Below are 12,140 nucleotides of genomic sequence, written 5' to 3' on the forward strand. Positions count from 1 at the left end.
GAATGTCAGCAGTGGAATACTTTTCAGGAAGTTTGTCCCTTATGGACGAAGAGGTGACAGGTTGCTCCACATAGGTGAACTCTTCAAAGATCTTACTCATCTGTTCTTTGATCTTGTCCATTGCAGCGGCAATGAAATTGTTTTGATTGTCTTGCTCTACTGTGTTGACTCTGGTGGTGAGTGTTTGCATCATGTTAGACAACATCTCAATGGTCCTGTTGATGTTCTCAATATCCTCCTTAGTAGCCATTGGTTGAAAGTAGACTGGAGACGGTTTTTGTGGAGATGATTGTGGTGGTATCGTTGTACGCCTCTTTGGTATAACAGGTTGTTGAGGTATTGACTCAAACTGTAACAATCTACCCCTGCTTCTTGACCAAGTGCTGTGACATCGAAACAAACACACCTTTAATGACTAGACTTAACCTTGACCCATCCGGAAAAGAAAAAAGTAATTTTTTTTTTTTCAAAATTATTTATTTTCTAAAAAAAAAAGTATCGGAGGATACCATCCGACTTACTCCGAATAAAAAACAAAACAAAAAAACGCCACAAGACCATCCTAAAGTACGGTCATAAAATGGTGCACAGCTAAAGGGAAAGTGTGTGAACTTCACACGACATGTGATTTATTAAGTGAGGTTATGGACACGTGTTATGACCATACAACAAGACATGACATCAAACCAGACATACGGACCATAGAAGCACGCACAAAGACCAAAAAAAGATTGACTGGACAAAATCCTGGGCACCGTGTCACGGTGCTGACTGTCGTGACACGATACAGAGCACCGTCAAACGACAAACTTCAATGTGTCATGGCATTGCACACCGTGGCGCGGCAGATCTGCCGTGACACGGTGCACAATCCTAGGCCTAAACTTTGCGTAATTTCCAGGTTTTGATCAATTTTAAGTCCGTACTAATTACTATGTGGAAATAAAAACCCTGGTCATATGTTGAATAAAATGAGCAAACACATGTGGGTTAGCACCGAATAAACCACGTAGCATTTAGTCTCGATGATGTAAAAAGAGTTCGCAACCTAAAGTTAAGATCTATGTTCAACTATTGGTCAAGCTTTGGGTGTCAAAAGGGTACAATGGTTAAGAGTTTGGACGCGTTAGCAAGGCAGCCTCCCTTGAGGGTGTATGCCAACGGGCGGCTCCGCGAGTTCATGATGAAATTGAACTCGACTCCATGGTTTGGGTGGATTTAATAACTCGGATGAACCCTTATTTCCATGAGCGTTTTTGGGTTGATAGAGCTTAAATCCCCCGGGGCTAAGAAGTATGTAGAACACACACGTTTTTTCAGAAAAACCGAAGGAAGTTGACCGTGAGAAGAGAAAATAAGCCACCGGACTGATTAAAGAATTGCCGTGACACGGCAGAGTGCACCGTGTCACGATGCTGCACACCGCGTGACGGCGTACTGCACCGTAACACGGCAGAATCTGCCGTGGCGCGGCAGTCAGAAAATCTAACTGGTGCCCTGTTTTCCTTCATTCGCAATCAAGTTATTCAATTTTTCCTTCGGAACAGACCTAAATACGATGTTGAAACATCTATGCTGATACAAAAATGCCAAATTAATCACAGGAATATTTTTCAAGAATCTTTCAAGTCTCATCCACTCATTTTAATTAAATACCGATCACTCAAGTCGATAAATAACCAAGAATCCTCCCCAGTGGAGTCGCCAAATTGTAGGCGTCGTTCGAAGTGCGCTTACATAAAAGCATGTTGTGAATATGCTTGGCACTCATAGAAAGTGGGAATTGACATATACGATTAGGGACAAAGCAAAGTAAGGAGTTGCCAACAAGTTTTTAAGGAACTTGTAAACCGTTCGCGGATCATTTAAGGCAACCACGATTAAGGGACAACGAAGACAACAACAATTGACCCGTGAAGGTTACACCCCATTCATAATCCATGAGATTACTAACTCCATATGGTTCGGAACCACGAAAGGAGGATCGGGGATGATGGTACGAAGTGAGTCATGGAGTCACATTCGCCCGTATTGGCCTCTCTACTTGATTCTTATAGTGAAAAGGGATTACTGCGATCTCAAAGGCATACAAACAAAATATTCAATTCGCTCCAAACTATTATTAAGCTAAATTGATTGAATATTAATGCAACATATTATTCTAAAATATTAGTGATCACTTGATTAAACAATAAGATTAAAAAGGAACCTAAACCGGTTGTCCAAATTATCTTCTTAGGCGTGATTTTCAATTACATATTCCCTTTAAACATGCAATATTGTGATCAATAAATAATAATAGAGTAAACATTAATATTGGAAGCAATTAACAATAAATCCAACAATATAAAATCGTTAGAAAAATAATAGAAATAAAAGGAACATAATTCTTACTTTGATTCTGTTCGCTTGGAACTATAAAATAATAAATAAGTTAGTAACTTCAAGGAAAAATAATAAAACAACAATTAAATTAAATTAAATTAAATATAGTTGATTTGGGGCAAAACCCTCAAACAGTTCTACCTTTCACGCCTTGGTTTAAGGATAAAACCTCGAGTAAAGTATGGACTCCTTGGAGTGCTTGAAAAGGGAATTTTGAATGAAGAAGGGTAGACTAGAGTTTAGGCTAAAGCATAGAAGAGAGAAAAAAAAAGAGAGTTCCTTGATCCCCCTTACATCAGAAATGAGGGGGTACTTATAGAAAAAGTTAGTAGAGGGAACACACGGAACCCTAAAAAGATAAAAACCCTAAAAAATAACACCGTGACACGACAGTGCACACCGTGACACGGTTCCAGGTACCGTCAGACGGGGGAAAATCTCGTGACACGAGGGAATATACCGTGACGCGGGAAATAATTAGGTTACGGGAGATAAAACGCGTAAAGGGTTTACGCGGAAAGGACACGGAGCTGCCCCGTGTCACAGCACTGGCACTGTGTCACGGGAAATCACACCGTGGCGCGGCAGCGAGCCCCGTGACGTGGTGCATTTTGCCGTGACGCGGCAGACTCTGTGTCCATTTTTTCCGTCTAAATACATTTTTACCCTAATTTCATTCAGCCATTTTAAGTGCTGATTGATAATTTCGGGCAATTTCTGATTTATTATTTATCAACCGGGTCAAAATAATAAATAAAAAGGTTTGGGCCAAAATTACAAATAAACTATGCTTTGACTAAACATCAAGACTGATCCATGGACTATTAAAAACTGAATTTTAATTAAATACGATTTTTTAAGCACTCTCGAGATTAAATAATGAACCCGACCAATAATGGCGGTGAAAGATTTTTCATCATCGGGTTTGGTTTCGGGGAGACATTTTTAGGTGTCTATAGAAGCCCCACTTTGACTGAGTTTGTAGAAACGTCAGTTTCGAAAACGATAGTCAAAGTAGTCGTTAGGGACGGAGAATGATTTAAGACGTTCTGCGGTTCAAAGTCACTCTGTATACGCCAATACTTGCAGAAAAATGTTAGTTCTACAGATAAAAGAGTAAAGGGATAGAACGCTTATCTGACACCAGTGTATCGGTGACAAACGAGTTTGGTAGCTTCGTATGCTTGAAGGAATCCATCGGATGATATTTCACTGAAACACTTTCCATGCCTGAGGAAAGTCGACTGATGAGCTTGGTAGCTTTTTAAGCCTGAAGAAACCTACCAGATGATACTTTCCATGCCTGAGGAAAGTCGACATATAATTTTGGTGTTTTTCTATGCTTGAATAAATCCACCGATAATGCTTTCCATGCTTGAGGAAAGTCGACTTTGCGGTTTTCTATACTTGAAGGAAAATCCACCGATAATGCTTTCCATGCTTGAGGAAAGCCGACTTGGCGGTTTTCTATGCTTGAAGAAAAATCCACCGATAATGCTTTCCATGCTCTAGGAAAACCGACAACTGATATAATTGCTTCAAGATTGTCCCCGAACGTGGGCCGTAGATGATTTACCTTCAAGTCGACTATCCGACCATATTAGGTGTTTAAAATGTCTGACCTTGACGCTTGTTAGGGTAAATTAGTAATTTTGGTACCTTTTGAATACCAATTAAAATTTTCCGCGCCATTCCGGCGAGAACATGATTATCCAAAAGTTGCGGAAAATCATTCCAACTTAGTAAAGGATGCCAAAATATCCACCAGGAGTTTCAAGGAGCGTGCAGGACACATAGGTGCAGGACACATAGGCGCCACGTGCACAAATCCTGTGCCACGGTGCATAAACCCCGTCGGACCGAGGATAACCCCGTGACGCGGGAATTACGCGCCCCGTTCCACGTGCAAATTACCGTAACATGGTAACGGGATTCGTGGCACGGGAACGGAGCCGCATAACGGTTAAATTCGAGCTGTTGCTTTCCCATTTTCTTACTTTTTCTTTGCCATTTTCATTCTCAATCTCCTTCTGTTCTCTCTTCTCCCTTATTTTTTTATTTTTTTTAATTTTTTTTTAAATTCTCCAGTCACCGTGCCACGGCGTCAGTTCTTGTTGCACGGCCATTTGTTTTGCCGTTTTTCTGCCGCTGCTGCTGTCAGAAGTTCACCGCTGCCGTCAAAAGTTCACCGCGACACGGGAAGCTATACCGTGCCACGGTATTGAACCACCGTGCCGCGGTGGTTGCGGTGGTTACGCTGCACAAGTTCTGTGGTTTTTCGGGCTTTTGAAGCTCAAATCTTCATCAACTTTTCTCAAATCTCTTGATAACTTCCTAAAATTTGAATCTCTATAAGGATCCATGTAAGTTTCCTTGTCTTATGTCTCAAATCATGTTGTAAACTCCATATTTGCTTGAAACCTTAAAAAATCAAATTGGGGTTTTTTATTTTGAAATTCTATGTCAAAATTCTTGCTACGAATTAACTTGTATATGAATGTATGTTTGTTTGTGAGCAATTTGAGACCAAGTTTGTGTGATTTGGTGAAGAATTGAGCAAATCACCATTTTTTAGTACTACTTGTGTGAAATGGTGTTCTTGTTGTTCATGTTATTTCTTTGCACTTGAAATGGTGATATATTGGTTGTAGATCTTTTAACATATGCCATGATGTGTCGATCTATTGTTCTTGTGCAATTTTGAAACATGCTCTGTTTTGTGTATGTACTATATTGTCATGGAGAACATAGTATCATGCAATTAGGAGAACTGTAGTATTAGTTCGTCATGGAGAGACTAAATACTAGAAATAATTCTATTATTTTGCTAATTTTTAGCCTTGAGGTAAAAATTTTGCGTATAATAGAAAATGCAACTTGAGATAGCTGTTAAACCGCTTTTGAATAAATAACTTAGGAAATGATGCTAAGCATTTAGATTTTTATTTTTGTAATAGCATGCCTAGACAACAGGATCGCGATCTTTCTACTCGTGGCCGGCGTCAGGCTTTTCGAGAGGACACTCTCACAGTTCTTGAGGGCATGGACGACGATGCCTTAGAGACCGAGCCTCGCCCTTCTTCGAGTAGAGGTAGGTGGATTCCACCTCCGTGGACACCAGACGAGTTGGTTTTCTATCGTGAGAACCATGTTTCTCACCGTCCACTTGCCGGCATAGTCGATGGCACGCTTCGCCATCATGGATCCGGAGCTGGAGATTTGATTCCCCGGCTATATGGGGTTATCATGAGGGATCCTGTTACAAACGCCTTGTGGGAGTCTGCTGGTTTAGGAGATTTCTATTCGGCGGTCGTAGGATTTCGCAGACCCCGGGGTTGTGGCCCGACAGTTGTTCATGCATTGTTAGAGTATTTTTGGGATACTACCAACACTTTTCACTTTTCTTGGGGGGAGATGACAGTGACCCCTCTGGATTTTAGCATGATCAGCGGCTTACGCTTCACCGAGTGGGCCGTATGATAGATTCCTGACCTCACATGAGGGGCGGCTGAGGTAGTATATTTGTTAAGTCCGGTAGTTCAACATATTAAGACACAGCCGGTGCCTCGAGGTGGTCCTAAGAGCGGGCAATCAGAGTTGGCTTCTGTTCTTGCCCATGGCTTTGACATGGCTGAGACGACACCCGAGCAGCGAGTGCGGATCTTTGTCTTGATTCTCATTTCCGGGACTCTTTCTCATGAAAGGAGTTCATGCGCGCTCGTTTGCTACCTCCCTTCTCTAGTTAGGATCGGCGAGATAGGATCCTATATTTGGGCTAGCCTTGGGTATGGTGATCTACTCTCGTCACTGCATCATGGCTGCAGGGAGCTGAATGACCAGGCCCCTGTCGCTGTCTACGGTTTATGGAGAGTCGTAGAGCTGACGATCTTTCTTCTTCCTGTTTTGTTTTAACCTGTAGAAACTCACGTGCTTAGAGATTAATTTTCATTGCAGTTGTGGTTCTATGAGTAATTTCCGGGATTGGCCCATCGACGGTGTCGTGGAGCGGTCCATGATTTCCCTGTTAGAGTCAGCTGGCGTGACCGAGGAGAGTCACGAGTGGAGTCCGTATCTACGCTGCGCGGGTCGCTACGCCGATGCACCTCCTCTGTTGGTGTAAGAATTGATTTAGCAGCATGTTATTCTCTACCTTGATGTTATTTTTCGGCATTCATTCCAACTTTTTATGGTTTTTAGGTTGTTGAGATCCATTATCGGCCTTGGGTTGGGATGACTGATCTTCCCGAGGCCTTGGAGCTTTTGGCGTATCGTATTGTTTTGTTGGTACTGCACGCTTTGTTTGGTATCTTTGGGAGTGCGTTGTTCGTCAGCACAGCGCTGACTGCTTTGTGGTGCCTTTGCCTCCACCGGAGTCGATGCTGGACTCACATTTGCTTGGGGCGTTGATGAACAAGGGGGAGTGTTACACATTTCCTTAGCAGGAGCTTGTGCGTATGGGGGGCGATTATTCACAGGATTTGCTTCCTTCTTTGGCTCCTCCGCCCCGTCTTCCCGAGGTATGATTTCTCTTGAGAATTTTGTCGCTAGTCTCTGTTTAAACCGTCGAATAACCTGATTATTCGATTGTATTTTCAGACGACTGCTCGTCATAGGGGGAAGATTAAGGTCCTGCCTCAATCTGTCCGTTACCCGGGACCAATTGGTATTACTGAGGATCATATTGCTGATGCGCCAGAGGGTTTTAGACAGGCACAAGAGTCTCTGCCTGATGTGTTTGTGCCGGTAAGCTTTTTGACACGTTATTCACCCTTTTTAACACCGCTTATTACTAATTTTTCTTTTTTCTCAGCCTACGCACTCAGACATGATGGAATTTATGAAGTTGGTTGACACTTTGAAGTACTGCATCATCAAGCTTCGACGTGGTGCGAGTTGTCGGGGCAGTTCTGGCGATATTCTTGAGGTATATTCACCTGTTTTCCCATATTTAACATTTGTTCTATCTTGCACTATTGACATCTTTTCATTTTGTATCTTTTAGGAACAACGTAGGTCTCGCTCGCGCTCGAGGCACAGAGACTCGAACGAGGGGGAGCTTAGTAGCCGCAGACGACCTCTTGCGGTTCGTCAGTATTCTTTGTCTCAGCGGCAGCCTCGGCCTTCTTAGCCATTTCAGGAGGCTTAGTGGCAGCAGCCTAAGTCTTCTCAGCCATTCCAGCATTTTCAGGGTCAGTGGCAACGCCCTTCATCTTCCCAGCCTTCGTAGCCTGAGTTCAGGCCAGTCATTACTCATGTGGACCAGGGTTTATACTCAGCTATTGTCTAGGGTGCTGCCTCCACCGGTGCAGGGCTTATTTTCAGTTCCATTGTCTGGGACGATGCCTCCACCAACGCTTCCTACCTCTAAAAGTCAGCCTACGTCATTTCCAAGTTGGTCTGGTCCTGCTTTGAGTTTGTCTTCTACTAGAGCTATGGGGACTAGTAGGGATACTACTCCTCGTACCTGCATGATGGAGGGACTCTTTGGTCCGTCGTTCCCGCATTCACAGGCGGGAGATGACACTGATCTTAACTCTTCTAGTTCTGCAGATTTTTAACCGAGGGTTTTTATTATGTACTTTAATTGATGACGCTTGACACTATTTATGCAACATGACTCACTTTGTATATTTTATTCACAGTTTATGCCTTTATTAGTGTGTAATAGTGTGTGCGTGAGACTCATTGTGTGTGATTGTATATTTATTAATGACGCGAAAAAAAATCGTAAGTGGAGGGTACCGACCTTCCCCAAAAGAAAAAGAAAATGAAAAATGGGACAAATTTTGCGATTTCCCCAAAAGAAAAGGAAATAAAAATGAGAATGGGACAAGTTTTACAACTTCCCTAAAATAAAAAGAAAAATAAAAATAAAAATTAAAATAAAATAATAATAAAGACAAAATAAATAAATAAATGAAAAAAGAAAACCAAGATTAGAAGATAAACGGTGAAGGCAAAATAATAAAAATCCAGATAAAAATAGGTAAAGGATAAAAATATGAAAACGCGTGGGCACCGCGACACGGCAGTAAAAACCGTGTCACGGCAAAATATGCCGTGACGCGGCACAAATTCCCGTGACACGGTGGGATTTCCCGTGTCACGATTCGCGTATTCAGCAGCAGTGTAGTCTGCGCGCATAAAAAGATAGATTTTAAGTGTTTCAGAGCGTTTTGGCTATAAAATAGGACCAGTTTATTCGTGATATGCATAATTACGAAACATAAAATAATTAGAATTTCATATTTCAATAATAATGTCTCAGAATTTTGATAATACATTGCGTGACAGGTCCTATTCTTTGACCAATGCGGACAAAAGAGAGCTGGAATTGTTTCATGTCAGAGGCTTATTAGCCTTAAGGCATGTAGCAATTGAACATGATTTTCTTAGGGCAGCTTTAGATTATTGGAGTCCAGAAACTCATTGTTTCAAATTTGATTATGATGAAATTTGTCCCCTCCCGGAGCAATTCGGTGCCGTCTTTGGTTTTCCTGCTAGAAATCTCATTGCAATGCCTACCCTACGTGAGTATTATTACCAAGACTTTGAACGCCATCTAAATCTGACAGATGATGAGTGGCATTTATGCCACGATTTAGTGCTCATTTTACGGGTTTTTCCTCCCACTTGTAGCTTGTTTGCCCCCTTTTTTTTCTCACCTTATTGTTCTTCTTTTCTTTGTTTGCCGTTCTCCTTGTTTTCTTTGTTTTCGTTTTGTAGGAATCAAGGCATTGGAAGAAGAGTAATTCATTCTCATATCCCTTGTGTGCTGGCGCGCAGCACTGTGAGAACCCGCGCAGGATTGCCTCAAGAGCAAAACAGAAACAGAAGGTTTTGTGCGCCTTGTGCGCGGCTTATGCCCGGGCGCGCGCCTTTGAACTGTGCGGGCATGCAACCCTGTGAGAACCCGCACGAGATAGCAGCAGAAGCAGAGCCAAAACAGAGAGTTGTGCGCGCCACATGTGCGACATGTGTGCGGGCGCGCACTCATCATGCGCGAGCGCGCAGTAGCTGGGAGAAGGCGCGCATCCATGGGTCTAATTCCTCCGTACCCACAGATCTGCGGGCGCACAAGATCGGAGAGGGCGCACGCATAGCAGCTGTGCGGGCGCGCAGTGTATATGCGCGGGCGCGCACCGCTGGGTTTCAGTTTTTTTTTATTTCGAATTCTTGTATCTTTTTAGTGGACCTATATATATAGGCTGTAGGGTGAATTAGTGGATCATCGAGCATTATCTTAGAAACAATTAAACCCTAATCTTAGAGAGAGAAAGTGTAGTATTACTCAAGTTATTTCCATGTATGCAATTTTGGCTCAAGTTTAATTTCAATCCATCAAGCAACTTTGCAAGTTTTAATCTTTCTATTATTGCCTACTTAGTAATCTCTAATCCTTTCTCTTAGTCTTGTTTATTTTCACTCTAGTTGTTTATTTCTATTTATTTTGTGGATTAATATATTTTGGTATTTTCATTGTTTTTGATCATGTTTGCTTTCATGTTTATTGTGTTTTCATCTAGTTTTGTTATCATGTCTAGTCCCCCTTTTCTAGGCTAATCTCTTAGCTAGGGGAAGGGAGTGTAAAATATGTATTGAATGATGGATGAATGATGATAGTGGATTGATTACATGCCTTAAATTGATGAAAGATATGATTTTTATTGGCTTGAGATTATTGTAGTACTTTATTTGATTGCCTTCTAGTTTAAATGCATGAAAATGATTTGAACTAGATTTAGATCACCTCTATTTTAATGATTGCATGAGAATGAGTTGTTAAAATTGAGTTCCATGTATTGTGCCTCTTTATTCTTGGGTTAGCTTGTGCCTAATGGGATTCATGAAAATGATCCTAATCAGCTTAGACCACTTTCATTGGTTTGCCTAAACTATTGCATGAAAATGAGTTGTTTAGGTAGAATTTTATATTCTTTGGCATGTTAATCATGATGCTTATCATTGTTTTCCTTCATTCTAATCATGTTTGAAACCCCCTAATCCCTAGCGTTGTTATTCCTTGATTTAATCACCCCTTTTACTTGTTTATTTATTGTTCTAGTGTCTACATTCCAAATTCCAACAAAATATACCCCTTTCTTACTCTTGCACGGTGATTTTGATATTAAATGAGAAAGCTTCCTCAGTGGATCGACCCTTGCTTGCCACTAACTAGTTTAGTGTGAAGTCTAGGTTTTATAAATAGTTAATTTGATTAGGGTTAATAGTTTAACGACCTATCCTAGCCAGATCAAATTTTGGCGCCGTTGTCGGGGAAGCGGCTTGTGCAGTGTCTAATTTTGCTTTTGTTAGGGTAATTTTAATTGCTTTTTTTTTATTTGTTTTATCATACTTGTCATTGCTAATTGTTTGTTTAGCTTTGGTGAATGCTTAGAAGATCTCAAGGACCACCTACACATCATATCGACCAAGAAATCAACCGAACTTTAAGACAAATCCGTAGACTTTTTCAAGAAGAAGGAAGAGGACTTGTGCTATAATTGATAGTGGGAGTTATTCTTACTCTTCTAGTTCGCAAAGTGAATCAATGGCGGGACAAGACGATGATATTTTATTTCGTGAGTTCAGAAATCCGGAGGATTATGAGCTCACGGGAGGGATTTTGTTACCCGTCACGGAAACTAACTTCACAATTCATCCCCAATATACAAGAATGGTTCAATCAGAGCAATTTTCGGGTTCTACAAGTGAAGACCCCATAGAGCACCTTGATAGATTCCTTGAGCTATGTGCCATGATTCAAACCAACCAAGTTTCTCAAGAATACATCCGGATGCACCTATTTCGACAATCTCTTTCGGGTAGAGCAAAGAAGTGGTTGAAGCAAGTGAAGCCTAACTCACTCACATCTTGAAGGGAGGTAGTTAAGGCATTCTTGAAGAGGTTCATTTCCGAGGAAAAGACCGCCGAGATGAGAAGGAAGATTGCATCATTTGAACAAGAAGCGGATGAGAGCCTTAATGAAGCTTGGGAGAGGTTCAAAGAGTTGGTAAAAGAGTGTCCTCACCATGAATACAATCAAAGTTTTCTCATGAGATTTTTCTACGATGGATTGGAGCCCATGTCTAGAGCTAACTTGGATGCGGGGGCGGGTGGACAATTGATCAAGATTCCCCAAAATCAAGTGGAGGCAACGATCGAGGAGGTAGCAAAGAACTACTCTTGGGGAGGTAGGAGAAGGAGTGCACCGAAGAAAGGTAGGATGTATGAATTGGAGAAGGTCGATCAATTGCAACATCAAGTTAAGCAACTCACAAAAGGGCTCTCAAAGTTGAACACAAGTGTAAATGCAAGCTCAAGCGGTGGAGCAAGCTCTTCTCAAGTCAACTCTTTCTCTTGTCAAAATTGTGGAGGAACGAACCATGATACATCTTATTGTGGAGGTTTGAGCCCCGAGCATGTAGCGGCATACAACACAAGGCGAGATGGTTTTAGAGGAGGCGGTGGTGGAGTGGCTTGGAGACAACCACCACCCGGGTTTGCATCTCAACCTCAACAATGGGGCCAACAAACTCAACCCTCTTACAATTCGAACCCCCAATACCAAAATCCACCTCCATCTCAAAACCAAAACCCAAGAGGAACCTACCCAAGGAACAACCAATACAACAACCAAAACCAATACAATAACCAACACCAATACAACAATCAAACCCAAGCACCCCAAAGAAATCAAGAACAAGCACCTCAAGCGGAGCCAACACCCACACAACTCCTTCAAGCTATGCATT

At 41.8% G+C, this 12,140-nt stretch overlaps 1 non-coding gene across 1 annotated transcript; it reads right to left on the reverse strand.

Annotated features, from left to right (window-relative positions):
• Nucleotides 1-11,318: 11,318 nt before the first annotated feature.
• LOC145587190 (small nucleolar RNA R71) lies at nucleotides 11,319-11,423 on the reverse strand. The gene has a single exon (XR_014101213.1). It is a non-coding gene; the product is annotated as a small nucleolar RNA R71 (small nucleolar RNA).
• Between the last annotated feature and the right edge of the window lie 717 nt (nucleotides 11,424-12,140).

Source organism: Chenopodium album, chromosome 16, assembly GCF_948465745.1.
Source record: "Chenopodium album chromosome 16, dcCheAlbu1.1, whole genome shotgun sequence".
Taxonomy (NCBI): domain Eukaryota; kingdom Viridiplantae; phylum Streptophyta; class Magnoliopsida; order Caryophyllales; family Amaranthaceae; genus Chenopodium; species Chenopodium album.